At 44.8% G+C, this 26,880-nt stretch overlaps 45 non-coding genes across 45 annotated transcripts; all 45 read right to left on the bottom strand.

The window, feature by feature from the left end:
- Window positions 1–196: 196 nt before the first annotated feature.
- On the bottom strand, window positions 197–311 carry LOC144400621 (U5 spliceosomal RNA). The gene has a single exon (XR_013462556.1). It is a non-coding gene; the product is annotated as a U5 spliceosomal RNA (small nuclear RNA).
- Window positions 312–753: 442 nt separating this feature from the next.
- Window positions 754–917, bottom strand: LOC144400100 (U1 spliceosomal RNA). The gene has a single exon (XR_013462038.1). It is a non-coding gene; the product is annotated as a U1 spliceosomal RNA (small nuclear RNA).
- A 276-nt stretch (window positions 918–1,193) lies between these two features.
- LOC144400304 (U2 spliceosomal RNA) lies at window positions 1,194–1,384 on the bottom strand. The gene has a single exon (XR_013462242.1). It is a non-coding gene; the product is annotated as a U2 spliceosomal RNA (small nuclear RNA).
- Window positions 1,385–1,986: 602 nt separating this feature from the next.
- Window positions 1,987–2,101, bottom strand: LOC144400620 (U5 spliceosomal RNA). Its single transcript, XR_013462555.1, has one exon. It is a non-coding gene; the product is annotated as a U5 spliceosomal RNA (small nuclear RNA).
- Window positions 2,102–2,543: 442 nt separating this feature from the next.
- Window positions 2,544–2,707, bottom strand: LOC144400099 (U1 spliceosomal RNA). Its single transcript, XR_013462037.1, has one exon. It is a non-coding gene; the product is annotated as a U1 spliceosomal RNA (small nuclear RNA).
- Window positions 2,708–2,983: 276 nt separating this feature from the next.
- LOC144400349 (U2 spliceosomal RNA) lies at window positions 2,984–3,174 on the bottom strand. Its single transcript, XR_013462287.1, has one exon. It is a non-coding gene; the product is annotated as a U2 spliceosomal RNA (small nuclear RNA).
- Window positions 3,175–3,588: 414 nt separating this feature from the next.
- On the bottom strand, window positions 3,589–3,703 carry LOC144400619 (U5 spliceosomal RNA). Its single transcript, XR_013462554.1, has one exon. It is a non-coding gene; the product is annotated as a U5 spliceosomal RNA (small nuclear RNA).
- A 442-nt stretch (window positions 3,704–4,145) lies between these two features.
- On the bottom strand, window positions 4,146–4,309 carry LOC144400097 (U1 spliceosomal RNA). Its single transcript, XR_013462035.1, has one exon. It is a non-coding gene; the product is annotated as a U1 spliceosomal RNA (small nuclear RNA).
- Window positions 4,310–4,585: 276 nt separating this feature from the next.
- Window positions 4,586–4,776, bottom strand: LOC144400303 (U2 spliceosomal RNA). Its single transcript, XR_013462241.1, has one exon. It is a non-coding gene; the product is annotated as a U2 spliceosomal RNA (small nuclear RNA).
- A 702-nt stretch (window positions 4,777–5,478) lies between these two features.
- Window positions 5,479–5,596, bottom strand: LOC144400717 (U5 spliceosomal RNA). Its single transcript, XR_013462652.1, has one exon. It is a non-coding gene; the product is annotated as a U5 spliceosomal RNA (small nuclear RNA).
- Window positions 5,597–6,038: 442 nt separating this feature from the next.
- Window positions 6,039–6,202, bottom strand: LOC144400096 (U1 spliceosomal RNA). The gene has a single exon (XR_013462034.1). It is a non-coding gene; the product is annotated as a U1 spliceosomal RNA (small nuclear RNA).
- Window positions 6,203–6,478: 276 nt separating this feature from the next.
- Window positions 6,479–6,669, bottom strand: LOC144400302 (U2 spliceosomal RNA). The gene has a single exon (XR_013462240.1). It is a non-coding gene; the product is annotated as a U2 spliceosomal RNA (small nuclear RNA).
- Window positions 6,670–7,271: 602 nt separating this feature from the next.
- Window positions 7,272–7,386, bottom strand: LOC144400618 (U5 spliceosomal RNA). Its single transcript, XR_013462553.1, has one exon. It is a non-coding gene; the product is annotated as a U5 spliceosomal RNA (small nuclear RNA).
- A 442-nt stretch (window positions 7,387–7,828) lies between these two features.
- On the bottom strand, window positions 7,829–7,992 carry LOC144400095 (U1 spliceosomal RNA). Its single transcript, XR_013462033.1, has one exon. It is a non-coding gene; the product is annotated as a U1 spliceosomal RNA (small nuclear RNA).
- Window positions 7,993–8,268: 276 nt separating this feature from the next.
- On the bottom strand, window positions 8,269–8,459 carry LOC144400301 (U2 spliceosomal RNA). The gene has a single exon (XR_013462239.1). It is a non-coding gene; the product is annotated as a U2 spliceosomal RNA (small nuclear RNA).
- Window positions 8,460–9,061: 602 nt separating this feature from the next.
- LOC144400617 (U5 spliceosomal RNA) lies at window positions 9,062–9,176 on the bottom strand. The gene has a single exon (XR_013462552.1). It is a non-coding gene; the product is annotated as a U5 spliceosomal RNA (small nuclear RNA).
- Window positions 9,177–9,618: 442 nt separating this feature from the next.
- LOC144400094 (U1 spliceosomal RNA) lies at window positions 9,619–9,782 on the bottom strand. The gene has a single exon (XR_013462032.1). It is a non-coding gene; the product is annotated as a U1 spliceosomal RNA (small nuclear RNA).
- Window positions 9,783–10,058: 276 nt separating this feature from the next.
- LOC144400423 (U2 spliceosomal RNA) lies at window positions 10,059–10,249 on the bottom strand. The gene has a single exon (XR_013462361.1). It is a non-coding gene; the product is annotated as a U2 spliceosomal RNA (small nuclear RNA).
- Window positions 10,250–10,851: 602 nt separating this feature from the next.
- Window positions 10,852–10,966, bottom strand: LOC144400616 (U5 spliceosomal RNA). Its single transcript, XR_013462551.1, has one exon. It is a non-coding gene; the product is annotated as a U5 spliceosomal RNA (small nuclear RNA).
- Window positions 10,967–11,408: 442 nt separating this feature from the next.
- On the bottom strand, window positions 11,409–11,572 carry LOC144400093 (U1 spliceosomal RNA). The gene has a single exon (XR_013462031.1). It is a non-coding gene; the product is annotated as a U1 spliceosomal RNA (small nuclear RNA).
- A 276-nt stretch (window positions 11,573–11,848) lies between these two features.
- LOC144400299 (U2 spliceosomal RNA) lies at window positions 11,849–12,039 on the bottom strand. Its single transcript, XR_013462237.1, has one exon. It is a non-coding gene; the product is annotated as a U2 spliceosomal RNA (small nuclear RNA).
- A 602-nt stretch (window positions 12,040–12,641) lies between these two features.
- On the bottom strand, window positions 12,642–12,756 carry LOC144400615 (U5 spliceosomal RNA). Its single transcript, XR_013462550.1, has one exon. It is a non-coding gene; the product is annotated as a U5 spliceosomal RNA (small nuclear RNA).
- A 442-nt stretch (window positions 12,757–13,198) lies between these two features.
- On the bottom strand, window positions 13,199–13,362 carry LOC144400092 (U1 spliceosomal RNA). The gene has a single exon (XR_013462030.1). It is a non-coding gene; the product is annotated as a U1 spliceosomal RNA (small nuclear RNA).
- A 276-nt stretch (window positions 13,363–13,638) lies between these two features.
- On the bottom strand, window positions 13,639–13,829 carry LOC144400298 (U2 spliceosomal RNA). Its single transcript, XR_013462236.1, has one exon. It is a non-coding gene; the product is annotated as a U2 spliceosomal RNA (small nuclear RNA).
- Window positions 13,830–14,431: 602 nt separating this feature from the next.
- Window positions 14,432–14,546, bottom strand: LOC144400614 (U5 spliceosomal RNA). Its single transcript, XR_013462549.1, has one exon. It is a non-coding gene; the product is annotated as a U5 spliceosomal RNA (small nuclear RNA).
- A 442-nt stretch (window positions 14,547–14,988) lies between these two features.
- Window positions 14,989–15,152, bottom strand: LOC144400091 (U1 spliceosomal RNA). Its single transcript, XR_013462029.1, has one exon. It is a non-coding gene; the product is annotated as a U1 spliceosomal RNA (small nuclear RNA).
- Window positions 15,153–15,428: 276 nt separating this feature from the next.
- Window positions 15,429–15,619, bottom strand: LOC144400297 (U2 spliceosomal RNA). Its single transcript, XR_013462235.1, has one exon. It is a non-coding gene; the product is annotated as a U2 spliceosomal RNA (small nuclear RNA).
- Window positions 15,620–16,221: 602 nt separating this feature from the next.
- LOC144400613 (U5 spliceosomal RNA) lies at window positions 16,222–16,336 on the bottom strand. The gene has a single exon (XR_013462548.1). It is a non-coding gene; the product is annotated as a U5 spliceosomal RNA (small nuclear RNA).
- A 442-nt stretch (window positions 16,337–16,778) lies between these two features.
- LOC144400090 (U1 spliceosomal RNA) lies at window positions 16,779–16,942 on the bottom strand. The gene has a single exon (XR_013462028.1). It is a non-coding gene; the product is annotated as a U1 spliceosomal RNA (small nuclear RNA).
- Window positions 16,943–17,218: 276 nt separating this feature from the next.
- LOC144400296 (U2 spliceosomal RNA) lies at window positions 17,219–17,409 on the bottom strand. The gene has a single exon (XR_013462234.1). It is a non-coding gene; the product is annotated as a U2 spliceosomal RNA (small nuclear RNA).
- Window positions 17,410–18,011: 602 nt separating this feature from the next.
- LOC144400611 (U5 spliceosomal RNA) lies at window positions 18,012–18,126 on the bottom strand. Its single transcript, XR_013462546.1, has one exon. It is a non-coding gene; the product is annotated as a U5 spliceosomal RNA (small nuclear RNA).
- Window positions 18,127–18,568: 442 nt separating this feature from the next.
- Window positions 18,569–18,732, bottom strand: LOC144400089 (U1 spliceosomal RNA). The gene has a single exon (XR_013462027.1). It is a non-coding gene; the product is annotated as a U1 spliceosomal RNA (small nuclear RNA).
- A 276-nt stretch (window positions 18,733–19,008) lies between these two features.
- LOC144400295 (U2 spliceosomal RNA) lies at window positions 19,009–19,199 on the bottom strand. The gene has a single exon (XR_013462233.1). It is a non-coding gene; the product is annotated as a U2 spliceosomal RNA (small nuclear RNA).
- A 602-nt stretch (window positions 19,200–19,801) lies between these two features.
- Window positions 19,802–19,916, bottom strand: LOC144400610 (U5 spliceosomal RNA). The gene has a single exon (XR_013462545.1). It is a non-coding gene; the product is annotated as a U5 spliceosomal RNA (small nuclear RNA).
- A 442-nt stretch (window positions 19,917–20,358) lies between these two features.
- On the bottom strand, window positions 20,359–20,522 carry LOC144400088 (U1 spliceosomal RNA). Its single transcript, XR_013462026.1, has one exon. It is a non-coding gene; the product is annotated as a U1 spliceosomal RNA (small nuclear RNA).
- Window positions 20,523–20,798: 276 nt separating this feature from the next.
- Window positions 20,799–20,989, bottom strand: LOC144400348 (U2 spliceosomal RNA). The gene has a single exon (XR_013462286.1). It is a non-coding gene; the product is annotated as a U2 spliceosomal RNA (small nuclear RNA).
- Window positions 20,990–21,591: 602 nt separating this feature from the next.
- LOC144400609 (U5 spliceosomal RNA) lies at window positions 21,592–21,706 on the bottom strand. Its single transcript, XR_013462544.1, has one exon. It is a non-coding gene; the product is annotated as a U5 spliceosomal RNA (small nuclear RNA).
- A 442-nt stretch (window positions 21,707–22,148) lies between these two features.
- On the bottom strand, window positions 22,149–22,312 carry LOC144400086 (U1 spliceosomal RNA). Its single transcript, XR_013462024.1, has one exon. It is a non-coding gene; the product is annotated as a U1 spliceosomal RNA (small nuclear RNA).
- Window positions 22,313–22,588: 276 nt separating this feature from the next.
- On the bottom strand, window positions 22,589–22,779 carry LOC144400294 (U2 spliceosomal RNA). Its single transcript, XR_013462232.1, has one exon. It is a non-coding gene; the product is annotated as a U2 spliceosomal RNA (small nuclear RNA).
- Window positions 22,780–23,381: 602 nt separating this feature from the next.
- On the bottom strand, window positions 23,382–23,496 carry LOC144400608 (U5 spliceosomal RNA). The gene has a single exon (XR_013462543.1). It is a non-coding gene; the product is annotated as a U5 spliceosomal RNA (small nuclear RNA).
- A 442-nt stretch (window positions 23,497–23,938) lies between these two features.
- Window positions 23,939–24,102, bottom strand: LOC144400085 (U1 spliceosomal RNA). Its single transcript, XR_013462023.1, has one exon. It is a non-coding gene; the product is annotated as a U1 spliceosomal RNA (small nuclear RNA).
- Window positions 24,103–24,378: 276 nt separating this feature from the next.
- LOC144400293 (U2 spliceosomal RNA) lies at window positions 24,379–24,569 on the bottom strand. Its single transcript, XR_013462231.1, has one exon. It is a non-coding gene; the product is annotated as a U2 spliceosomal RNA (small nuclear RNA).
- Window positions 24,570–25,171: 602 nt separating this feature from the next.
- Window positions 25,172–25,286, bottom strand: LOC144400607 (U5 spliceosomal RNA). Its single transcript, XR_013462542.1, has one exon. It is a non-coding gene; the product is annotated as a U5 spliceosomal RNA (small nuclear RNA).
- Window positions 25,287–25,728: 442 nt separating this feature from the next.
- Window positions 25,729–25,892, bottom strand: LOC144400084 (U1 spliceosomal RNA). The gene has a single exon (XR_013462022.1). It is a non-coding gene; the product is annotated as a U1 spliceosomal RNA (small nuclear RNA).
- A 276-nt stretch (window positions 25,893–26,168) lies between these two features.
- LOC144400292 (U2 spliceosomal RNA) lies at window positions 26,169–26,359 on the bottom strand. The gene has a single exon (XR_013462230.1). It is a non-coding gene; the product is annotated as a U2 spliceosomal RNA (small nuclear RNA).
- Window positions 26,360–26,880: the final 521 nt, after the last annotated feature.

The raw sequence follows: 26,880 nt of genomic DNA, 5'->3' as shown, positions 1-26,880 counted from the left end.
ACCGGAGACTCCAGTAAAGTGACCATTAATCCCTGTAAAATCCTGCTGAAATCTGGTTGATTTCACTTTGGATTCAGACAGTGATTTGAGACTTGCTGCACTAGTGACTCCAGTGATAAGTAAACACAACTTTGTTTGTGCTCCATTGTCAGGAGCCTCTGTCCAACTACTTTTCTTTTCACACAAGTACATGAGGCTCAGCCAATTGGCAGAGCCTGCCAAAAATATGGTCAACTCATTGTTGTTCCTCTCCACGGAAGTCTTTAGTAAAAGGCGAAAGACTTATGCGTATTGAAGAGAAACCAAAGTCAGTTGCGGAATCAGGTGGCAGGCAGCCTTATATCCCAGTCGCAACAGTGATCCCTCTTGTGGTTGGGACTGGTTGAGCTGCGGTTGTCCAATGCCAAACCCATTCCCCAGCACCAGCCATCAAAAACTCATTGATTTGTTTACAAGCAAAAGTGTAAAGTCCTGCTGAAATGTGCTTGATTTCACTTTGGATTCAGACAGTGATTTGCTGATTTGAGACGTGCTCCACTGGAGACTCCAGCGCAGTGATGATTAATGCTGAAATCTGGTTGATTTCACTTTGGATTCAGACAGTGATTTGCTGATTGTAGACTCCCTCCACCGGAGACTCCAGTGCAGTGGTGATTAATCCGTGTAAAATCCTGCTGAAATGTGGTTGATTTCACTAGGGATTCCGACAGTGATGATTAAACGGGACACCTGGTTTTTCTTTGACTTCAATATCAGGGGAGAGCGCGAACGCAGTCCCCCACTACCACAAATTATGCAGTCGAGATTCCCACATTTGGGGAATTCGCAGTGGTCAGCACAGTCGCAGTGCAATGACTGAGCCTCGCCCTGGGTGAACCACCTTCTTGATCATGGTATCTCCCCTGCCAGGTAAGTATGAGTTGGTGGTGACAGAGGCAGGGACGGTATTCCCAGTCACAGCATTTGTGGTGACGGTTCGCAGATGGCACCGTCCTCACAGATCGGTGAAGTTAAAATCAGTGATTTGAGACTTGCAAAACAAAGGCACTATTGATGAGTAAGCATAAGTCACTTGCCAAAAGCCTCAGTCTTAAAAACTATGTGGAGGTGAGACTTGTTTTACTCAAAGCAGAAATCATTTCCAACACCACACCACTGATTCAGGTTACCATTTCTTTTATTTTCCACAATTTAAAGGGTGCACCGTTCCCGGAGGTGCTGCAATACCGGGTCGATGCTTGGAGTGAACGGAGCAAGCCCCTTTTTCATCTCCCAGAGCTAAAAATCGGCTTAATATGTAGTCCTCGTATAGAGGACATATCAGATATTAAACTGATAAGAACAGATACTACACTTGATCTTAGCCAAAAGGCCGAGAAGCGATAACACCAAACTGTTTGTTTGCAGACCCAACGTACCAGCACATATCTCAATTGTCGCGGTGCGGTTCTTTCAACTGGGCGTAGCAGTCGCTTGCTACTTAACAACCCACTCCCCACGCTGCCCCCGTCCTCAAAAAAGCTAAAATCATTGATTTGTTTACAAGCAAAAGTGTAAACTCCTGCTGAAATCTGGTTGATTTCACTGTTGTTTCAGACACTAGAGACTCCAGTGATGATTAATCACTGTAAAGTCCTGCTGAAAATCTTGTTGATTTCACAATGGATTCAGACAGGGATTTGAGACTTGCTGCAAGGCTCCACTAGTGACTCCAGTGATGATTCCTGCTGAAAATCTTGTTGATTTCACAATGAATTCAGACAGTGATTTGCTGATTTGAGACGTGCTCCACCGGAGACTCCAGTAAAGTGACCATTAATCCCTGTAAAATCCTGCTGAAATCTGGTTGATTTCACTTTGGATTCAGACAGTGATTTGAGACTTGCTGCACTAGTGACTCCAGTGATAAGTAAACACAACTTTGTTTGTGCTCCATTGTCAGGAGCCTCTGTCCAACTACTTTTCTTTTCACACAAGTACATGAGGCTCAGCCAATTGGCAGAGCCTGCCAAAAATATGGTCAACTCATTGTTGTTCCTCTCCACGGAAGTCTTTAGTAAAAGGCGAAAGACTTATGCGTATTGAAGAGAAACCAAAGTCAGTTGCGGAATCAGGTGGCAGGCAGCCTTATATCCCAGTCGCAACAGTGATCCCTCTTGTGGTTGGGACTGGTTGAGCTGCGGTTGTCCAATGCCAAACCCATTCCCCAGCACCAGCCATCAACAACTCATTGATTTGTTTACATGCAAAAGTGTAAAGTCCTGCTGAAATGTGCTTGATTTCACTTTGGATTCAGACAGTGATTTGCTGATTTGAGACGTGCTCCACTGGAGACTCCAGCGCAGTGATGGTTAATGCTGAAATCTGGTTGATTTCACTTTGGATTCAGACAGTGATTTGCTGATTGTAGACTCCCTCCACTGGAGACTCCAGTGCAGTGGTGATTAATCCGTGTAAAATCCTGCTGAAATGTGGTTGATTTCACTAGGGATTCAGACAGTGATGAATAAACGGGACACCTGGTTTTTCTTTGACTTCAATATCAGGGGAGAGCGCGAACGCAGTCCCCCACTACCACAAATTATGCAGTCGAGATTCCCACATTTGGGGAATTCGCAGTGGTCAGCACAGTCGCAGTGCAATGACTGAGCCTCGCCCTGGGTGAACCACCTTCTTGATCATGGTATCTCCCCTGCCAGGTAAGTATGAGTTGGTGGTGACAGAGGCAGGGACGGTATTCCCAGTCACAGCATTTGTGGTGACGGTTCGCAGATGGCACCGTCCTCACAGACCGGTGAAGTTAAAATCAGTGATTTGAGACTTGCAAAACAAAGGCACTATTGATGAGTAAGCATGAGTCACTTGACAAAAGCCTCAGTCTTAAAAACTATGTGGAGGTGAGACTTGTTTTACTCAAAGCAGAAATCATTTCCAACACCACACCACTGATTCAGGTTACCATTTCTTTTATTTTCCACAATTTAAAGGGTGCACCGTTCCCGGAGGGGGTGCAATACCGGGTCGATGCTTGGAGTGAACGGAGCAAGCCCCTTTTTCATCTCCCAGAGCTAAAAATCGGCTTAATATGTAGTCCTCGTATAGAGGACATATCAGATATTAAACTGATAAGAACAGATACTACACTTGATCTTAGCCAAAAGGCCGAGAAGCGATAACACCAAACTGTTTGTTTGCAGACCCAACGTACCAGCACATATCTCAATTGTCGCGGTGCGGTTCTTTCAACTGGGCGTAGCAGTCGCTTGCTACTTAACAACCCACTCCCCACGCTGCCCCCGTCCTCAAAAAAGCTAAAATCATTGATTTGTTTACAAGCAAAAGTGTAAACTCCTGCTGAAATCTGGTTGATTTCACTGTTGTTTCAGACACTAGAGACTCCAGTGATGATTAATCACTGTAAAGTCCTGCTGAAAATCTTGTTGATTTCACAATGGATTCAGACAGAGATTTGAGACTTGCTGCAAGGCTCCACTAGTGACTCCAGTGATAAGTAAACACAACTTTGTTTGTGCTCCATTGTCAGGAGCCTCTGTCCAACTACTTTTCTTTTCACACAAGTACATGAGGCTCAGCCAATTGGCAGAGCCTGCCAAAAATATGGTCAACTCATTGTTGTTCCTCTCCACGGAAGTCTTTAGTAAAAGGCGAAAGACTTATGCGTATTGAAGAGAAACCAAAGTCAGTTGCGGAATCAGGTGGCAGGCAGCCTTATATCCCAGTCGCAACAGTGATCCCTCTTGTGGTTGGGACTGGTTGAGCTGCGGTTGTCCAATGCCAAACCCATTCCCCAGCACCAGCCATCAAAAACTCATTGATTTGTTTACAAGCAAAAGTGTAAAGTCCTGCTGAAATGTGCTTGATTTCACTTTGGATTCAGACAGTGATTTGCTGATTTGAGACGTGCTCCACTGGAGACTCCAGCGCAGTGATGATTAATGCTGAAATCTGGTTGATTTCACTTTGGATTCAGACAGTGATTTGCTGATTGTAGACTCCCTCCACCGGAGACTCCAGTGCAGTGGTGATTAATCCGTGTAAAATCCTGCTGAAATGTGGTTGATTTCACTAGGGATTCAGACAGTGATGATTAAACGGGACACCTGGTTTTTCTTTGACTTCAATATCAGGGGAGAGCGCGAACGCAGTCCCCCACTACCACAAATTATGCAGTCGAGATTCCCACATTTGGGGAATTCGCAGTGGTCAGCACAGTCGCAGTGCAATGACTGAGCCTCGCCCTGGGTGAACCACCTTCTTGATCATGGTATCTCCCCTGCCAGGTAAGTATGAGTTGGTGGTGACAGAGGCAGGGACGGTATTCCCAGTCACAGCATTTGTGGTGACGGTTCGCAGATGGCACCGTCCTCACAGATCGGTGAAGTTAAAATCAGTGATTTGAGACATGCAAAACAAAGGCACTATTGATGAGTAAGCATAAGTCACTTGCCAAAAGCCTCAGTCTTAAAAACTATGTGGAGGTGAGACTTGTTTTACTCAAAGCAGAAATCATTTCCAACACCACACCACTGATTCAGGTTACCATTTCTTTTATTTTCCACAATTTAAAGGGTGCACCGTTCCCGGAGGTGCTGCAATACCGGGTCGATGCTTGGAGTGAACGGAGCAAGCCCCTTTTTCATCTCCCAGAGCTAAAAATCGGCTTAATATGTAGTCCTCGTATAGAGGACATATCAGATATTAAACTGATAAGAACAGATACTACACTTGATCTTAGCCAAAAGGCCGAGAAGCGATAACACCAAACTGTTTGTTTGCAGACCCAACGTACCAGCACATATCTCAATTGTCGCGGTGCGGTTCTTTCAACTGGGCGTAGCAGTCGCTTGCTACTTAACAACCCACTCCCCACGCTGCCCCCGTCCTCAAAAAAGCTAAAATCATTGATTTGTTTACAAGCAAAAGTGTAAACTCCTGCTGAAATCTGGTTGATTTCACTGTTGTTTCAGACACTAGAGACTCCAGTGATGATTAATCACTGTAAAGTCCTGCTGAAAATCTTGTTGATTTCACAATGGATTCAGACAGGGATTTGAGACTTGCTGCAAGGCTCCACTAGTGACTCCAGTGATGATTAATCACTGTAAAGTCCTGCTGAAAATCTTGTTGATTTCACAATGGATTCAGACAGAGATTTGAGACTTGCTGCAAGGCTCCACTAGTGACTCCAGTGATGATTCCTGCTGAAAATCTTGTTGATTTCACAATGAATTCAGACAGTGATTTGCTGATTTGAGACGTGCTCCACCGGAGACTCCAGTAAAGTGACCATTAATCCCTGTAAAATCCTGCTGAAATCTGGTTGATTTCACTTTGGATTCAGACAGTGATTTGAGACTTGCTGCACTAGTGACTCCAGTGATAAGTAAACACAACTTTGTTTGTGCTCCATTGTCAGGAGCCTCTGTCCAACTACTTTTCTTTTCACACAAGTACATGAGGCTCAGTCAATTGGCAGAGCCTGCCAAAAATATGGTCAACTCATTGTTGTTCCTCTCCACGGAAGTCTTTAGTAAAAGGCGAAAGACTTATGCGTATTGAAGAGAAACCAAAGTCAGTTGCGGAATCAGGTGGCAGGCAGCCTTATATCCCAGTCGCAACAGTGATCCCTCTTGTGGTTGGGACTGGTTGAGCTGCGGTTGTCCAATGCCAAACCCATTCCCCAGCACCAGCCATCAAAAACTCATTGATTTGTTTACAAGCAAAAGTGTAAAGTCCTGCTGAAATGTGCTTGATTTCACTTTGGATTCAGACAGTGATTTGCTGATTTGAGACGTGCTCCACTGGAGACTCCAGCGCAGTGATGATTAATGCTGAAATCTGGTTGATTTCACTTTGGATTCAGACAGTGATTTGCTGATTGTAGACTCCCTCCACCGGAGACTCCAGTGCAGTGGTGATTAATCCGTGTAAAATCCTGCTGAAATGTGGTTGATTTCACTAGGGATTCAGACAGTGATGATTAAACGGGACACCTGGTTTTTCTTTGACTTCAATATCAGGGGAGAGCGCGAACGCAGTCCCCCACTACCACAAATTATGCAGTCGAGATTCCCACATTTGGGGAATTCGCAGTGGTCAGCACAGTCGCAGTGCAATGACTGAGCCTCGCCCTGGGTGAACCACCTTCTTGATCATGGTATCTCCCCTGCCAGGTAAGTATGAGTTGGTGGTGACAGAGGCAGGGACGGTATTCCCAGTCACAGCATTTGTGGTGACGGTTCGCAGATGGCACCGTCCTCACAGATCGGTGAAGTTAAAATCAGTGATTTGAGACTTGCAAAACAAAGGCACTATTGATGAGTAAGCATAAGTCACTTGCCAAAAGCCTCAGTCTTAAAAACTATGTGGAGGTGAGACTTGTTTTACTCAAAGCAGAAATCATTTCCAACACCACACCACTGATTCAGGTTACCATTTCTTTTATTTTCCACAATTTAAAGGGTGCACCGTTCCCGGAGGTGCTGCAATACCGGGTCGATGCTTGGAGTGAACGGAGCAAGCCCCTTTTTCATCTCCCAGAGCTAAAAATCGGCTTAATATGTAGTCCTCGTATAGAGGACATATCAGATATTAAACTGATAAGAACAGATACTACACTTGATCTTAGCCAAAAGGCCGAGAAGCGATAACACCAAACTGTTTGTTTGCAGACCCAACGTACCAGCACATATCTCAATTGTCGCGGTGCGGTTCTTTCAACTGGGCGTAGCAGTCGCTTGCTACTTAACAACCCACTCCCCACGCTGCCCCCGTCCTCAAAAAAGCTAAAATCATTGATTTGTTTACAAGCAAAAGTGTAAACTCCTGCTGAAATCTGGTTGATTTCACTGTTGTTTCAGACACTAGAGACTCCAGTGATGATTAATCACTGTAAAGTCCTGCTGAAAATCTTGTTGATTTCACAATGGATTCAGACAGGGATTTGAGACTTGCTGCAAGGCTCCACTAGTGACTCCAGTGATGATTCCTGCTGAAAATCTTGTTGATTTCACAATGAATTCAGACAGTGATTTGCTGATTTGAGACGTGCTCCACCGGAGACTCCAGTAAAGTGACCATTAATCCCTGTAAAATCCTGCTGAAATCTGGTTGATTTCACTTTGGATTCAGACAGTGATTTGAGACTTGCTGCACTAGTGACTCCAGTGATAAGTAAACACAACTTTGTTTGTGCTCCATTGTCAGGAGCCTCTGTCCAACTACTTTTCTTTTCACACAAGTACATGAGGCTCAGCCAATTGGCAGAGCCTGCCAAAAATATGGTCAACTCATTGTTGTTCCTCTCCACGGAAGTCTTTAGTAAAAGGCGAAAGACTTATGCGTATTGAAGAGAAACCAAAGTCAGTTGCGGAATCAGGTGGCAGGCAGCCTTATATCCCAGTCGCAACAGTGATCCCTCTTGTGGTTGGGACTGGTTGAGCTGCGGTTGTCCAATGCCAAACCCATTCCCCAGCACCAGCCATCAACAACTCATTGATTTGTTTACATGCAAAAGTGTAAAGTCCTGCTGAAATGTGCTTGATTTCACTTTGGATTCAGACAGTGATTTGCTGATTTGAGACGTGCTCCACTGGAGACTCCAGCGCAGTGATGGTTAATGCTGAAATCTGGTTGATTTCACTTTGGATTCAGACAGTGATTTGCTGATTGTAGACTCCCTCCACTGGAGACTCCAGTGCAGTGGTGATTAATCCGTGTAAAATCCTGCTGAAATGTGGTTGATTTCACTAGGGATTCAGACAGTGATGAATAAACGGGACACCTGGTTTTTCTTTGACTTCAATATCAGGGGAGAGCGCGAACGCAGTCCCCCACTACCACAAATTATGCAGTCGAGATTCCCACATTTGGGGAATTCGCAGTGGTCAGCACAGTCGCAGTGCAATGACTGAGCCTCGCCCTGGGTGAACCACCTTCTTGATCATGGTATCTCCCCTGCCAGGTAAGTATGAGTTGGTGGTGACAGAGGCAGGGACGGTATTCCCAGTCACAGCATTTGTGGTGACGGTTCGCAGATGGCACCGTCCTCACAGACCGGTGAAGTTAAAATCAGTGATTTGAGACTTGCAAAACAAAGGCACTATTGATGAGTAAGCATGAGTCACTTGACAAAAGCCTCAGTCTTAAAAACTATGTGGAGGTGAGACTTGTTTTACTCAAAGCAGAAATCATTTCCAACACCACACCACTGATTCAGGTTACCATTTCTTTTATTTTCCACAATTTAAAGGGTGCACCGTTCCCGGAGGTGCTGCAATACCGGGTCGATGCTTGGAGTGAACGGAGCAAGCCCCTTTTTCATCTCCCAGAGCTAAAAATCGGCTTAATATGTAGTCCTCGTATAGAGGACATATCAGATATTAAACTGATAAGAACAGATACTACACTTGATCTTAGCCAAAAGGCCGAGAAGCGATAACACCAAACTGTTTGTTTGCAGACCCAACGTACCAGCACATATCTCAATTGTCGCGGTGCGGTTCTTTCAACTGGGCGTAGCAGTCGCTTGCTACTTAACAACCCACTCCCCACGCTGCCCCCGTCCTCAAAAAAGCTAAAATCATTGATTTGTTTACAAGCAAAAGTGTAAACTCCTGCTGAAATCTGGTTGATTTCACTGTTGTTTCAGACACTAGAGACTCCAGTGATGATTAATCACTGTAAAGTCCTGCTGAAAATCTTGTTGATTTCACAATGGATTCAGACAGAGATTTGAGACTTGCTGCAAGGCTCCACTAGTGACTCCAGTGATGATTCCTGCTGAAAATCTTGTTGATTTCACAATGAATTCAGACAGTGATTTGCTGATTTGAGACGTGCTCCACCGGAGACTCCAGTAAAGTGACCATTAATCCCTGTAAAATCCTGCTGAAATCTGGTTGATTTCACTTTGGATTCAGACAGTGATTTGAGACTTGCTGCACTAGTGACTCCAGTGATAAGTAAACACAACTTTGTTTGTGCTCCATTGTCAGGAGCCTCTGTCCAACTACTTTTCTTTTCACACAAGTACATGAGGCTCAGCCAATTGGCAGAGCCTGCCAAAAATATGGTCAACTCATTGTTGTTCCTCTCCACGGAAGTCTTTAGTAAAAGGCGAAAGACTTATGCGTATTGAAGAGAAACCAAAGTCAGTTGCGGAATCAGGTGGCAGGCAGCCTTATATCCCAGTCGCAACAGTGATCCCTCTTGTGGTTGGGACTGGTTGAGCTGCGGTTGTCCAATGCCAAACCCATTCCCCAGCACCAGCCATCAACAACTCATTGATTTGTTTACATGCAAAAGTGTAAAGTCCTGCTGAAATGTGCTTGATTTCACTTTGGATTCAGACAGTGATTTGCTGATTTGAGACGTGCTCCACTGGAGACTCCAGCGCAGTGATGGTTAATGCTGAAATCTGGTTGATTTCACTTTGGATTCAGACAGTGATTTGCTGATTGTAGACTCCCTCCACTGGAGACTCCAGTGCAGTGGTGATTAATCCGTGTAAAATCCTGCTGAAATGTGGTTGATTTCACTAGGGATTCAGACAGTGATGAATAAACGGGACACCTGGTTTTTCTTTGACTTCAATATCAGGGGAGAGCGCGAACGCAGTCCCCCACTACCACAAATTATGCAGTCGAGATTCCCACATTTGGGGAATTCGCAGTGGTCAGCACAGTCGCAGTGCAATGACTGAGCCTCGCCCTGGGTGAACCACCTTCTTGATCATGGTATCTCCCCTGCCAGGTAAGTATGAGTTGGTGGTGACAGAGGCAGGGACGGTATTCCCAGTCACAGCATTTGTGGTGACGGTTCGCAGATGGCACCGTCCTCACAGACCGGTGAAGTTAAAATCAGTGATTTGAGACTTGCAAAACAAAGGCACTATTGATGAGTAAGCATGAGTCACTTGACAAAAGCCTCAGTCTTAAAAACTATGTGGAGGTGAGACTTGTTTTACTCAAAGCAGAAATCATTTCCAACACCACACCACTGATTCAGGTTACCATTTCTTTTATTTTCCACAATTTAAAGGGTGCACCGTTCCCGGAGGGGGTGCAATACCGGGTCGATGCTTGGAGTGAACGGAGCAAGCCCCTTTTTCATCTCCCAGAGCTAAAAATCGGCTTAATATGTATTCCTCGTATAGAGGACATATCAGATATTAAACTGATAAGAACAGATACTACACTTGATCTTAGCCAAAAGGCCGAGAAGCGATAACACCAAACTGTTTGTTTGCAGACCCAACGTACCAGCACATATCTCAATTGTCGCGGTGCGGTTCTTTCAACTGGGCGTAGCAGTCGCTTGCTACTTAACAACCCACTCCCCACGCTGCCCCCGTCCTCAAAAAAGCTAAAATCATTGATTTGTTTACAAGCAAAAGTGTAAACTCCTGCTGAAATCTGGTTGATTTCACTGTTGTTTCAGACACTAGAGACTCCAGTGATGATTAATCACTGTAAAGTCCTGCTGAAAATCTTGTTGATTTCACAATGGATTCAGACAGAGATTTGAGACTTGCTGCAAGGCTCCACTAGTGACTCCAGTGATGATTCCTGCTGAAAATCTTGTTGATTTCACAATGAATTCAGACAGTGATTTGCTGATTTGAGACGTGCTCCACCGGAGACTCCAGTAAAGTGACCATTAATCCCTGTAAAATCCTGCTGAAATCTGGTTGATTTCACTTTGGATTCAGACAGTGATTTGAGACTTGCTGCACTAGTGACTCCAGTGATAAGTAAACACAACTTTGTTTGTGCTCCATTGTCAGGAGCCTCTGTCCAACTACTTTTCTTTTCACACAAGTACATGAGGCTCAGCCAATTGGCAGAGCCTGCCAAAAATATGGTCAACTCATTGTTGTTCCTCTCCACGGAAGTCTTTAGTAAAAGGCGAAAGACTTATGCGTATTGAAGAGAAACCAAAGTCAGTTGCGGAATCAGGTGACAGGCAGCCTTATATCCCAGTCGCAACAGTGATCCCTCTTGTGGTTGGGACTGGTTGAGCTGCGGTTGTCCAATGCCAAACCCATTCCCCAGCACCAGCCATCAAAAACTCATTGATTTGTTTACAAGCAAAAGTGTAAAGTCCTGCTGAAATGTGCTTGATTTCACTTTGGATTCAGACAGTGATTTGCTGATTTGAGACGTGCTCCACTGGAGACTCCAGCGCAGTGATGATTAATGCTGAAATCTGGTTGATTTCACTTTGGATTCAGACAGTGATTTGCTGATTGTAGACTCCCTCCACCGGAGACTCCAGTGCAGTGGTGATTAATCCGTGTAAAATCCTGCTGAAATGTGGTTGATTTCACTAGGGATTCAGACAGTGATGATTAAACGGGACACCTGGTTTTTCTTTGACTTCAATATCAGGGGAGAGCGCGAACGCAGTCCCCCACTACCACAAATTATGCAGTCGAGATTCCCACATTTGGGGAATTCGCAGTGGTCAGCACAGTCGCAGTGCAATGACTGAGCCTCGCCCTGGGTGAACCACCTTCTTGATCATGGTATCTCCCCTGCCAGGTAAGTATGAGTTGGTGGTGACAGAGGCAGGGACGGTATTCCCAGTCACAGCATTTGTGGTGACGGTTCGCAGATGGCACCGTCCTCACAGATCGGTGAAGTTAAAATCAGTGATTTGAGACTTGCAAAACAAAGGCACTATTGATGAGTAAGCATAAGTCACTTGCCAAAAGCCTCAGTCTTAAAAACTATGTGGAGGTGAGACTTGTTTTACTCAAAGCAGAAATCATTTCCAACACCACACCACTGATTCAGGTTACCATTTCTTTTATTTTCCACAATTTAAAGGGTGCACCGTTCCCGGAGGTGCTGCAATACCGGGTCGATGCTTGGAGTGAACGGAGCAAGCCCCTTTTTCATCTCCCAGAGCTAAAAATCGGCTTAATATGTAGTCCTCGTATAGAGGACATATCAGATATTAAACTGATAAGAACAGATACTACACTTGATCTTAGCCAAAAGGCCGAGAAGCGATAACACCAAACTGTTTGTTTGCAGACCCAACGTACCAGCACATATCTCAATTGTCGCGGTGCGGTTCTTTCAACTGGGCGTAGCAGTCGCTTGCTACTTAACAACCCACTCCCCACGCTGCCCCCGTCCTCAAAAAAGCTAAAATCATTGATTTGTTTACAAGCAAAAGTGTAAACTCCTGCTGAAATCTGGTTGATTTCACTGTTGTTTCAGACACTAGAGACTCCAGTGATGATTAATCACTGTAAAGTCCTGCTGAAAATCTTGTTGATTTCACAATGGATTCAGACAGGGATTTGAGACTTGCTGCAAGGCTCCACTAGTGACTCCAGTGATGATTCCTGCTGAAAATCTTGTTGATTTCACAATGAATTCAGACAGTGATTTGCTGATTTGAGACGTGCTCCACCGGAGACTCCAGTAAAGTGACCATTAATCCCTGTAAAATCCTGCTGAAATCTGGTTGATTTCACTTTGGATTCAGACAGTGATTTGAGACTTGCTGCACTAGTGACTCCAGTGATAAGTAAACACAACTTTGTTTGTGCTCCATTGTCAGGAGCCTCTGTCCAACTACTTTTCTTTTCACACAAGTACATGAGGCTCAGCCAATTGGCAGAGCCTGCCAAAAATATGGTCAACTCATTGTTGTTCCTCTCCACGGAAGTCTTTAGTAAAAGGCGAAAGACTTATGCGTATTGAAGAGAAACCAAAGTCAGTTGCGGAATCAGGTGACAGGCAGCCTTATATCCCAGTCGCAACAGTGATCCCTCTTGTGGTTGGGACTGGTTGAGCTGCGGTTGTCCAATGCCAAACCCATTCCCCAGCACCAGCCATCAAAAACTCATTGATTTGTTTACAAGCAAAAGTGTAAAGTCCTGCTGAAATGTGCTTGATTTCACTTTGGATTCAGACAGTGATTTGCTGATTTGAGACGTGCTCCACTGGAGACTCCAGCGCAGTGATGATTAATGCTGAAATCTGGTTGATTTCACTTTGGATTCAGACAGTGATTTGCTGATTGTAGACTCCCTCCACCGGAGACTCCAGTGCAGTGGTGATTAATCCGTGTAAAATCCTGCTGAAATGTGGTTGATTTCACTAGGGATTCAGACAGTGATGATTAAACGGGACACCTGGTTTTTCTTTGACTTCAATATCAGGGGAGAGCGCGAACGCAGTCCCCCACTACCACAAATTATGCAGTCGAGATTCCCACATTTGGGGAATTCGCAGTGGTCAGCACAGTCGCAGTGCAATGACTGAGCCTCGCCCTGGGTGAACCACCTTCTTGATCATGGTATCTCCCCTGCCAGGTAAGTATGAGTTGGTGGTGACAGAGGCAGGGACGGTATTCCCAGTCACAGCATTTGTGGTGACGGTTCGCAGATGGCACCGTCCTCACAGATCGGTGAAGTTAAAATCAGTGATTTGAGACTTGCAAAACAAAGGCACTATTGATGAGTAAGCATAAGTCACTTGCCAAAAGCCTCAGTCTTAAAAACTATGTGGAGGTGAGACTTGTTTTACTCAAAGCAGAAATCATTTCCAACACCACACCACTGATTCAGGTTACCATTTCTTTTATTTTCCACAATTTAAAGGGTGCACCGTTCCCGGAGGTGCTGCAATACCGGGTCGATGCTTGGAGTGAACGGAGCAAGCCCCTTTTTCATCTCCCAGAGCTAAAAATCGGCTTAATATGTAGTCCTCGTATAGAGGACATATCAGATATTAAACTGATAAGAACAGATACTACACTTGATCTTAGCCAAAAGGCCGAGAAGCGATAACACCAAACTGTTTGTTTGCAGACCCAACGTACCAGCACATATCTCAATTGTCGCGGTGCGGTTCTTTCAACTGGGCGTAGCAGTCGCTTGCTACTTAACAACCCACTCCCCACGCTGCCCCCGTCCTCAAAAAAGCTAAAATCATTGATTTGTTTACAAGCAAAAGTGTAAACTCCTGCTGAAATCTGGTTGATTTCACTGTTGTTTCAGACACTAGAGACTCCAGTGATGATTAATCACTGTAAAGTCCTGCTGAAAATCTTGTTGATTTCACAATGGATTCAGACAGAGATTTGAGACTTGCTGCAAGGCTCCACTAGTGACTCCAGTGATGATTCCTGCTGAAAATCTTGTTGATTTCACAATGAATTCAGACAGTGATTTGCTGATTTGAGACGTGCTCCACCGGAGACTCCAGTAAAGTGACCATTAATCCCTGTAAAATCCTGCTGAAATCTGGTTGATTTCACTTTGGATTCAGACAGTGATTTGAGACTTGCTGCACTAGTGACTCCAGTGATAAGTAAACACAACTTTGTTTGTGCTCCATTGTCAGGAGCCTCTGTCCAACTACTTTTCTTTTCACACAAGTACATGAGGCTCAGCCAATTGGCAGAGCCTGCCAAAAATATGGTCAACTCATTGTTGTTCCTCTCCACGGAAGTCTTTAGTAAAAGGCGAAAGACTTATGCGTATTGAAGAGAAACCAAAGTCAGTTGCGGAATCAGGTGACAGGCAGCCTTATATCCCAGTCGCAACAGTGATCCCTCTTGTGGTTGGGACTGGTTGAGCTGCGGTTGTCCAATGCCAAACCCATTCCCCAGCACCAGCCATCAAAAACTCATTGATTTGTTTACAAGCAAAAGTGTAAAGTCCTGCTGAAATGTGCTTGATTTCACTTTGGATTCAGACAGTGATTTGCTGATTTGAGACGTGCTCCACTGGAGACTCCAGCGCAGTGATGATTAATGCTGAAATCTGGTTGATTTCACTTTGGATTCAGACAGTGATTTGCTGATTGTAGACTCCCTCCACCGGAGACTCCAGTGCAGTGGTGATTAATCCGTGTAAAATCCTGCTGAAATGTGGTTGATTTCACTAGGGATTCAGACAGTGATGATTAAACGGGACACCTGGTTTTTCTTTGACTTCAATATCAGGGGAGAGCGCGAACGCAGTCCCCCACTACCACAAATTATGCAGTCGAGATTCCCACATTTGGGGAATTCGCAGTGGTCAGCACAGTCGCAGTGCAATGACTGAGCCTCGCCCTGGGTGAACCACCTTCTTGATCATGGTATCTCCCCTGCCAGGTAAGTATGAGTTGGTGGTGACAGAGGCAGGGACGGTATTCCCAGTCACAGCATTTGTGGTGACGGTTCGCAGATGGCACCGTCCTCACAGATCGGTGAAGTTAAAATCAGTGATTTGAGACTTGCAAAACAAAGGCACTATTGATGAGTAAGCATAAGTCACTTGCCAAAAGCCTCAGTCTTAAAAACTATGTGGAGGTGAGACTTGTTTTACTCAAAGCAGAAATCATTTCCAACACCACACCACTGATTCAGGTTACCATTTCTTTTATTTTCCACAATTTAAAGGGTGCACCGTTCCCGGAGGTGCTGCAATACCGGGTCGATGCTTGGAGTGAACGGAGCAAGCCCCTTTTTCATCTCCCAGAGCTAAAAATCGGCTTAATATGTAGTCCTCGTATAGAGGACATATCAGATATTAAACTGATAAGAACAGATACTACACTTGATCTTAGCCAAAAGGCCGAGAAGCGATAACACCAAACTGTTTGTTTGCAGACCCAACGTACCAGCACATATCTCAATTGTCGCGGTGCGGTTCTTTCAACTGGGCGTAGCAGTCGCTTGCTACTTAACAACCCACTCCCCACGCTGCCCCCGTCCTCAAAAAAGCTAAAATCATTGATTTGTTTACAAGCAAAAGTGTAAACTCCTGCTGAAATCTGGTTGATTTCACTGTTGTTTCAGACACTAGAGACTCCAGTGATGATTAATCACTGTAAAGTCCTGCTGAAAATCTTGTTGATTTCACAATGGATTCAGACAGGGATTTGAGACTTGCTGCAAGGCTCCACTAGTGACTCCAGTGATGATTCCTGCTGAAAATCTTGTTGATTTCACAATGAATTCAGACAGTGATTTGCTGATTTGAGACGTGCTCCACCGGAGACTCCAGTAAAGTGACCATTAATCCCTGTAAAATCCTGCTGAAATCTGGTTGATTTCACTTTGGATTCAGACAGTGATTTGAGACTTGCTGCACTAGTGACTCCAGTGATAAGTAAACACAACTTTGTTTGTGCTCCATTGTCAGGAGCCTCTGTCCAACTACTTTTCTTTTCACACAAGTACATGAGGCTCAGCCAATTGGCAGAGCCTGCCAAAAATATGGTCAACTCATTGTTGTTCCTCTCCACGGAAGTCTTTAGTAAAAGGCGAAAGACTTATGCGTATTGAAGAGAAACCAAAGTCAGTTGCGGAATCAGGTGACAGGCAGCCTTATATCCCAGTCGCAACAGTGATCCCTCTTGTGGTTGGGACTGGTTGAGCTGCGGTTGTCCAATGCCAAACCCATTCCCCAGCACCAGCCATCAAAAACTCATTGATTTGTTTACAAGCAAAAGTGTAAAGTCCTGCTGAAATGTGCTTGATTTCACTTTGGATTCAGACAGTGATTTGCTGATTTGAGACGTGCTCCACTGGAGACTCCAGCGCAGTGATGATTAATGCTGAAATCTGGTTGATTTCACTTTGGATTCAGACAGTGATTTGCTGATTGTAGACTCCCTCCACCGGAGACTCCAGTGCAGTGGTGATTAATCCGTGTAAAATCCTGCTGAAATGTGGTTGATTTCACTAGGGATTCAGACAGTGATGATTAAACGGGACACCTGGTTTTTCTTTGACTTCAATATCAGGGGAGAGCGCGAACGCAGTCCCCCACTACCACAAATTATGCAGTCGAGATTCCCACATTTGGGGAATTCGCAGTGGTCAGCACAGTCGCAGTGCAATGACTGAGCCTCGCCCTGGGTGAACCACCTTCTTGATCATGGTATCTCCCCTGCCAGGTAAGTATGAGTTGGTGGTGACAGAGGCAGGGACGGTATTCCCAGTCACAGCATTTGTGGTGACGGTTCGCAGATGGCACCGTCCTCACAGATCGGTGAAGTTAAAATCAGTGATTTGAGACTTGCAAAACAAAGGCACTATTGATGAGTAAGCATAAGTCACTTGCCAAAAGCCTCAGTCTTAAAAACTATGTGGAGGTGAGACTTGTTTTACTCAAAGCAGAAATCATTTCCAACACCACACCACTGATTCAGGTTACCATTTCTTTTATTTTCCACAATTTAAAGGGTGCACCGTTCCCGGAGGTGCTGCAATACCGGGTCGATGCTTGGAGTGAACGGAGCAAGCCCCTTTTTCATCTCCCAGAGCTAAAAATCGGCTTAATATGTAGTCCTCGTATAGAGGACATATCAGATATTAAACTGATAAGAACAGATACTACACTTGATCTTAGCCAAAAGGCCGAGAAGCGATAACACCAAACTGTTTGTTTGCAGACCCAACGTACCAGCACATATCTCAATTGTCGCGGTGCGGTTCTTTCAACTGGGCGTAGCAGTCGCTTGCTACTTAACAACCCACTCCCCACGCTGCCCCCGTCCTCAAAAAAGCTAAAATCATTGATTTGTTTACAAGCAAAAGTGTAAACTCCTGCTGAAATCTGGTTGATTTCACTGTTGTTTCAGACACTAGAGACTCCAGTGATGATTAATCACTGTAAAGTCCTGCTGAAAATCTTGTTGATTTCACAATGGATTCAGACAGAGATTTGAGACTTGCTGCAAGGCTCCACTAGTGACTCCAGTGATGATTCCTGCTGAAAATCTTGTTGATTTCACAATGAATTCAGACAGTGATTTGCTGATTTGAGACGTGCTCCACCGGAGACTCCAGTAAAGTGACCATTAATCCCTGTAAAATCCTGCTGAAATCTGGTTGATTTCACTTTGGATTCAGACAGTGATTTGAGACTTGCTGCACTAGTGACTCCAGTGATAAGTAAACACAACTTTGTTTGTGCTCCATTGTCAGGAGCCTCTGTCCAACTACTTTTCTTTTCACACAAGTACATGAGGCTCAGCCAATTGGCAGAGCCTGCCAAAAATATGGTCAACTCATTGTTGTTCCTCTCCACGGAAGTCTTTAGTAAAAGGCGAAAGACTTATGCGTATTGAAGAGAAACCAAAGTCAGTTGCGGAATCAGGTGACAGGCAGCCTTATATCCCAGTCGCAACAGTGATCCCTCTTGTGGTTGGGACTGGTTGAGCTGCGGTTGTCCAATGCCAAACCCATTCCCCAGCACCAGCCATCAAAAACTCATTGATTTGTTTACAAGCAAAAGTGTAAAGTCCTGCTGAAATGTGCTTGATTTCACTTTGGATTCAGACAGTGATTTGCTGATTTGAGACGTGCTCCACTGGAGACTCCAGCGCAGTGATGATTAATGCTGAAATCTGGTTGATTTCACTTTGGATTCAGACAGTGATTTGCTGATTGTAGACTCCCTCCACCGGAGACTCCAGTGCAGTGGTGATTAATCCGTGTAAAATCCTGCTGAAATGTGGTTGATTTCACTAGGGATTCAGACAGTGATGATTAAACGGGACACCTGGTTTTTCTTTGACTTCAATATCAGGGGAGAGCGCGAACGCAGTCCCCCACTACCACAAATTATGCAGTCGAGATTCCCACATTTGGGGAATTCGCAGTGGTCAGCACAGTCGCAGTGCAATGACTGAGCCTCGCCCTGGGTGAACCACCTTCTTGATCATGGTATCTCCCCTGCCAGGTAAGTATGAGTTGGTGGTGACAGAGGCAGGGACGGTATTCCCAGTCACAGCATTTGTGGTGACGGTTCGCAGATGGCACCGTCCTCACAGATCGGTGAAGTTAAAATCAGTGATTTGAGACTTGCAAAACAAAGGCACTATTGATGAGTAAGCATAAGTCACTTGCCAAAAGCCTCAGTCTTAAAAACTATGTGGAGGTGAGACTTGTTTTACTCAAAGCAGAAATCATTTCCAACACCACACCACTGATTCAGGTTACCATTTCTTTTATTTTCCACAATTTAAAGGGTGCACCGTTCCCGGAGGTGCTGCAATACCGGGTCGATGCTTGGAGTGAACGGAGCAAGCCCCTTTTTCATCTCCCAGAGCTAAAAATCGGCTTAATATGTAGTCCTCGTATAGAGGACATATCAGATATTAAACTGATAAGAACAGATACTACACTTGATCTTAGCCAAAAGGCCGAGAAGCGATAACACCAAACTGTTTGTTTGCAGACCCAACGTACCAGCACATATCTCAATTGTCGCGGTGCGGTTCTTTCAACTGGGCGTAGCAGTCGCTTGCTACTTAACAACCCACTCCCCACGCTGCCCCCGTCCTCAAAAAAGCTAAAATCATTGATTTGTTTACAAGCAAAAGTGTAAACTCCTGCTGAAATCTGGTTGATTTCACTGTTGTTTCAGACACTAGAGACTCCAGTGATGATTAATCACTGTAAAGTCCTGCTGAAAATCTTGTTGATTTCACAATGGATTCAGACAGAGATTTGAGACTTGCTGCAAGGCTCCACTAGTGACTCCAGTGATGATTCCTGCTGAAAATCTTGTTGATTTCACAATGAATTCAGACAGTGATTTGCTGATTTGAGACGTGCTCCACCGGAGACTCCAGTAAAGTGACCATTAATCCCTGTAAAATCCTGCTGAAATCTGGTTGATTTCACTTTGGATTCAGACAGTGATTTGAGACTTGCTGCACTAGTGACTCCAGTGATAAGTAAACACAACTTTGTTTGTGCTCCATTGTCAGGAGCCTCTGTCCAACTACTTTTCTTTTCACACAAGTACATGAGGCTCAGCCAATTGGCAGAGCCTGCCAAAAATATGGTCAACTCATTGTTGTTCCTCTCCACGGAAGTCTTTAGTAAAAGGCGAAAGACTTATGCGTATTGAAGAGAAACCAAAGTCAGTTGCGGAATCAGGTGGCAGGCAGCCTTATATCCCAGTCGCAACAGTGATCCCTCTTGTGGTTGGGACTGGTTGAGCTGCGGTTGTCCAATGCCAAACCCATTCCCCAGCACCAGCCATCAACAACTCATTGATTTGTTTACATGCAAAAGTGTAAAGTCCTGCTGAAATGTGCTTGATTTCACTTTGGATTCAGACAGTGATTTGCTGATTTGAGACGTGCTCCACTGGAGACTCCAGCGCAGTGATGGTTAATGCTGAAATCTGGTTGATTTCACTTTGGATTCAGACAGTGATTTGCTGATTGTAGACTCCCTCCACTGGAGACTCCAGTGCAGTGGTGATTAATCCGTGTAAAATCCTGCTGAAATGTGGTTGATTTCACTAGGGATTCAGACAGTGATGAATAAACGGGACACCTGGTTTTTCTTTGACTTCAATATCAGGGGAGAGCGCGAACGCAGTCCCCCACTACCACAAATTATGCAGTCGAGATTCCCACATTTGGGGAATTCGCAGTGGTCAGCACAGTCGCAGTGCAATGACTGAGCCTCGCCCTGGGTGAACCACCTTCTTGATCATGGTATCTCCCCTGCCAGGTAAGTATGAGTTGGTGGTGACAGAGGCAGGGACGGTATTCCCAGTCACAGCATTTGTGGTGACGGTTCGCAGATGGCACCGTCCTCACAGACCGGTGAAGTTAAAATCAGTGATTTGAGACTTGCAAAACAAAGGCACTATTGATGAGTAAGCATGAGTCACTTGACAAAAGCCTCAGTCTTAAAAACTATGTGGAGGTGAGACTTGTTTTACTCAAAGCAGAAATCATTTCCAACACCACACCACTGATTCAGGTTACCATTTCTTTTATTTTCCACAATTTAAAGGGTGCACCGTTCCCGGAGGGGGTGCAATACCGGGTCGATGCTTGGAGTGAACGGAGCAAGCCCCTTTTTCATCTCCCAGAGCTAAAAATCGGCTTAATATGTAGTCCTCGTATAGAGGACATATCAGATATTAAACTGATAAGAACAGATACTACACTTGATCTTAGCCAAAAGGCCGAGAAGCGATAACACCAAACTGTTTGTTTGCAGACCCAACGTACCAGCACATATCTCAATTGTCGCGGTGCGGTTCTTTCAACTGGGCGTAGCAGTCGCTTGCTACTTAACAACCCACTCCCCACGCTGCCCCCGTCCTCAAAAAAGCTAAAATCATTGATTTGTTTACAAGCAAAAGTGTAAACTCCTGCTGAAATCTGGTTGATTTCACTGTTGTTTCAGACACTAGAGACTCCAGTGATGATTAATCACTGTAAAGTCCTGCTGAAAATCTTGTTGATTTCACAATGGATTCAGACAGAGATTTGAGACTTGCTGCAAGGCTCCACTAGTGACTCCAGTGATGATTCCTGCTGAAAATCTTGTTGATTTCACAATGAATTCAGACAGTGATTTGCTGATTTGAGACGTGCTCCACCGGAGACTCCAGTAAAGTGACCATTAATCCCTGTAAAATCCTGCTGAAATCTGGTTGATTTCACTTTGGATTCAGACAGTGATTTGAGACTTGCTGCACTAGTGACTCCAGTGATAAGTAAACACAACTTTGTTTGTGCTCCATTGTCAGGAGCCTCTGTCCAACTACTTTTCTTTTCACACAAGTACATGAGGCTCAGCCAATTGGCAGAGCCTGCCAAAAATATGGTCAACTCATTGTTGTTCCTCTCCACGGAAGTCTTTAGTAAAAGGCGAAAGACTTATGCGTATTGAAGAGAAACCAAAGTCAGTTGCGGAATCAGGTGACAGGCAGCCTTATATCCCAGTCGCAACAGTGATCCCTCTTGTGGTTGGGACTGGTTGAGCTGCGGTTGTCCAATGCCAAACCCATTCCCCAGCACCAGCCATCAAAAACTCATTGATTTGTTTACAAGCAAAAGTGTAAAGTCCTGCTGAAATGTGCTTGATTTCACTTTGGATTCAGACAGTGATTTGCTGATTTGAGACGTGCTCCACTGGAGACTCCAGCGCAGTGATGATTAATGCTGAAATCTGGTTGATTTCACTTTGGATTCAGACAGTGATTTGCTGATTGTAGACTCCCTCCACCGGAGACTCCAGTGCAGTGGTGATTAATCCGTGTAAAATCCTGCTGAAATGTGGTTGATTTCACTAGGGATTCAGACAGTGATGATTAAACGGGACACCTGGTTTTTCTTTGACTTCAATATCAGGGGAGAGCGCGAACGCAGTCCCCCACTACCACAAATTATGCAGTCGAGATTCCCACATTTGGGGAATTCGCAGTGGTCAGCACAGTCGCAGTGCAATGACTGAGCCTCGCCCTGGGTGAACCACCTTCTTGATCATGGTATCTCCCCTGCCAGGTAAGTATGAGTTGGTGGTGACAGAGGCAGGGACGGTATTCCCAGTCACAGCATTTGTGGTGACGGTTCGCAGATGGCACCGTCCTCACAGATCGGTGAAGTTAAAATCAGTGATTTGAGACTTGCAAAACAAAGGCACTATTGATGAGTAAGCATAAGTCACTTGCCAAAAGCCTCAGTCTTAAAAACTATGTGGAGGTGAGACTTGTTTTACTCAAAGCAGAAATCATTTCCAACACCACACCACTGATTCAGGTTACCATTTCTTTTATTTTCCACAATTTAAAGGGTGCACCGTTCCCGGAGGTGCTGCAATACCGGGTCGATGCTTGGAGTGAACGGAGCAAGCCCCTTTTTCATCTCCCAGAGCTAAAAATCGGCTTAATATGTAGTCCTCGTATAGAGGACATATCAGATATTAAACTGATAAGAACAGATACTACACTTGATCTTAGCCAAAAGGCCGAGAAGCGATAACACCAAACTGTTTGTTTGCAGACCCAACGTACCAGCACATATCTCAATTGTCGCGGTGCGGTTCTTTCAACTGGGCGTAGCAGTCGCTTGCTACTTAACAACCCACTCCCCACGCTGCCCCCGTCCTCAAAAAAGCTAAAATCATTGATTTGTTTACAAGCAAAAGTGTAAACTCCTGCTGAAATCTGGTTGATTTCACTGTTGTTTCAGACACTAGAGACTCCAGTGATGATTAATCACTGTAAAGTCCTGCTGAAAATCTTGTTGATTTCACAATGGATTCAGACAGGGATTTGAGACTTGCTGCAAGGCTCCACTAGTGACTCCAGTGATGATTCCTGCTGAAAATCTTGTTGATTTCACAATGAATTCAGACAGTGATTTGCTGATTTGAGACGTGCTCCACCGGAGACTCCAGTAAAGTGACCATTAATCCCTGTAAAATCCTGCTGAAATCTGGTTGATTTCACTTTGGATTCAGACAGTGATTTGAGACTTGCTGCACTAGTGACTCCAGTGATAAGTAAACACAACTTTGTTTGTGCTCCATTGTCAGGAGCCTCTGTCCAACTACTTTTCTTTTCACACAAGTACATGAGGCTCAGCCAATTGGCAGAGCCTGCCAAAAATATGGTCAACTCATTGTTGTTCCTCTCCACGGAAGTCTTTAGTAAAAGGCGAAAGACTTATGCGTATTGAAGAGAAACCAAAGTCAGTTGCGGAATCAGGTGACAGGCAGCCTTATATCCCAGTCGCAACAGTGATCCCTCTTGTGGTTGGGACTGGTTGAGCTGCGGTTGTCCAATGCCAAACCCATTCCCCAGCACCAGCCATCAAAAACTCATTGATTTGTTTACAAGCAAAAGTGTAAAGTCCTGCTGAAATGTGCTTGATTTTACTTTGGATTCAGACAGTGATTTGCTGATTTGAGACGTGCTCCACTGGAGACTCCAGCGCAGTGATGATTAATGCTGAAATCTGGTTGATTTCACTTTGGATTCAGACAGTGATTTGCTGATTGTAGACTCCCTCCACCGGAGACTCCAGTGCAGTGGTGATTAATCCGTGTAAAATCCTGCTGAAATGTGGTTGATTTCACTAGGGATTCAGACAGTGATGATTAAACGGGACACCTGGTTTTTCTTTGACTTCAATATCAGGGGAGAGCGCGAACGCAGTCCCCCACTACCACAAATTATGCAGTCGAGATTCCCACATTTGGGGAATTCGCAGTGGTCAGCACAGTCGCAGTGCAATGACTGAGCCTCGCCCTGGGTGAACCACCTTCTTGATCATGGTATCTCCCCTGCCAGGTAAGTATGAGTTGGTGGTGACAGAGGCAGGGACGGTATTCCCAGTCACAGCATTTGTGGTGACGGTTCGCAGATGGCACCGTCCTCACAGATCGGTGAAGTTAAAATCAGTGATTTGAGACTTGCAAAACAAAGGCACTATTGATGAGTAAGCATAAGTCACTTGCCAAAAGCCTCAGTCTTAAAAACTATGTGGAGGTGAGACTTGTTTTACTCAAAGCAGAAATCATTTCCAACACCACACCACTGATTCAGGTTACCATTTCTTTTATTTTCCACAATTTAAAGGGTGCACCGTTCCCGGAGGTGCTGCAATACCGGGTCGATGCTTGGAGTGAACGGAGCAAGCCCCTTTTTCATCTCCCAGAGCTAAAAATCGGCTTAATATGTAGTCCTCGTATAGAGGACATATCAGATATTAAACTGATAAGAACAGATACTACACTTGATCTTAGCCAAAAGGCCGAGAAGCGATAACACCAAACTGTTTGTTTGCAGACCCAACGTACCAGCACATATCTCAATTGTCGCGGTGCGGTTCTTTCAACTGGGCGTAGCAGTCGCTTGCTACTTAACAACCCACTCCCCACGCTGCCCCCGTCCTCAAAAAAGCTAAAATCATTGATTTGTTTACAAGCAAAAGTGTAAACTCCTGCTGAAATCTGGTTGATTTCACTGTTGTTTCAGACACTAGAGACTCCAGTGATGATTAATCACTGTAAAGTCCTGCTGAAAATCTTGTTGATTTCACAATGGATTCAGACAGAGATTTGAGACTTGCTGCAAGGCTCCACTAGTGACTCCAGTGATGATTCCTGCTGAAAATCTTGTTGATTTCACAATGAATTCAGACAGTGATTTGCTGATTTGAGACGTGCTCCACCGGAGACTCCAGTAAAGTGACCATTAATCCCTGTAAAATCCTGCTGAAATCTGGTTGATTTCACTTTGGATTCAGACAGTGATTTGAGACTTGCTGCACTAGTGACTCCAGTGATAAGTAAACACAACTTTGTTTGTGCTCCATTGTCAGGAGCCTCTGTCCAACTACTTTTCTTTTCACACAAGTACATGAGGCTCAGCCAATTGGCAGAGCCTGCCAAAAATATGGTCAACTCATTGTTGTTCCTCTCCACGGAAGTCTTTAGTAAAAGGCGAAAGACTTATGCGTATTGAAGAGAAACCAAAGTCAGTTGCGGAATCAGGTGACAGGCAGCCTTATATCCCAGTCGCAACAGTGATCCCTCTTGTGGTTGGGACTGGTTGAGCTGCGGTTGTCCAATGCCAAACCCATTCCCCAGCACCAGCCATCAAAAACTCATTGATTTGTTTACAAGCAAAAGTGTAAAGTCCTGCTGAAATGTGCTTGATTTCACTTTGGATTCAGACAGTGATTTGCTGATTTGAGACGTGCTCCACTGGAGACTCCAGCGCAGTGATGATTAATGCTGAAATCTGGTTGATTTCACTTTGGATTCAGACAGTGATTTGCTGATTGTAGACTCCCTCCACCGGAGACTCCAGTGCAGTGGTGATTAATCCGTGTAAAATCCTGCTGAAATGTGGTTGATTTCACTAGGGATTCAGACAGTGATGATTAAACGGGACACCTGGTTTTTCTTTGACTTCAATATCAGGGGAGAGCGCGAACGCAGTCCCCCACTACCACAAATTATGCAGTCGAGATTCCCACATTTGGGGAATTCGCAGTGGTCAGCACAGTCGCAGTGCAATGACTGAGCCTCGCCCTGGGTGAACCACCTTCTTGATCATGGTATCTCCCCTGCCAGGTAAGTATGAGTTGGTGGTGACAGAGGCAGGGACGGTATTCCCAGTCACAGCATTTGTGGTGACGGTTCGCAGATGGCACCGTCCTCACAGATCGGTGAAGTTAAAATCAGTGATTTGAGACTTGCAAAACAAAGGCACTATTGATGAGTAAGCATAAGTCACTTGCCAAAAGCCTCAGTCTTAAAAACTATGTGGAGGTGAGACTTGTTTTACTCAAAGCAGAAATCATTTCCAACACCACACCACTGATTCAGGTTACCATTTCTTTTATTTTCCACAATTTAAAGGGTGCACCGTTCCCGGAGGTGCTGCAATACCGGGTCGATGCTTGGAGTGAACGGAGCAAGCCCCTTTTTCATCTCCCAGAGCTAAAAATCGGCTTAATATGTAGTCCTCGTATAGAGGACATATCAGATATTAAACTGATAAGAACAGATACTACACTTGATCTTAGCCAAAAGGCCGAGAAGCGATAACACCAAACTGTTTGTTTGCAGACCCAACGTACCAGCACATATCTCAATTGTCGCGGTGCGGTTCTTTCAACTGGGCGTAGCAGTCGCTTGCTACTTAACAACCCACTCCCCACGCTGCCCCCGTCCTCAAAAAAGCTAAAATCATTGATTTGTTTACAAGCAAAAGTGTAAACTCCTGCTGAAATCTGGTTGATTTCACTGTTGTTTCAGACACTAGAGACTCCAGTGATGATTAATCACTGTAAAGTCCTGCTGAAAATCTTGTTGATTTCACAATGGATTCAGACAGAGATTTGAGACTTGCTGCAAGGCTCCACTAGTGACTCCAGTGATGATTCCTGCTGAAAATCTTGTTGATTTCACAATGAATTCAGACAGTGATTTGCTGATTTGAGACGTGCTCCACCGGAGACTCCAGTAAAGTGACCATTAATCCCTGTAAAATCCTGCTGAAATCTGGTTGATTTCACTTTGGATTCAGACAGTGATTTGAGACTTGCTGCACTAGTGACTCCAGTG

Source organism: Gasterosteus aculeatus, chromosome 2 (assembly GCF_964276395.1).
Source record: "Gasterosteus aculeatus chromosome 2, fGasAcu3.hap1.1, whole genome shotgun sequence".
Taxonomy (NCBI): Eukaryota; Metazoa; Chordata; class Actinopteri; order Perciformes; family Gasterosteidae; genus Gasterosteus; species Gasterosteus aculeatus.
This window is presented reverse-complemented; position numbering and strand designations above follow the sequence as displayed.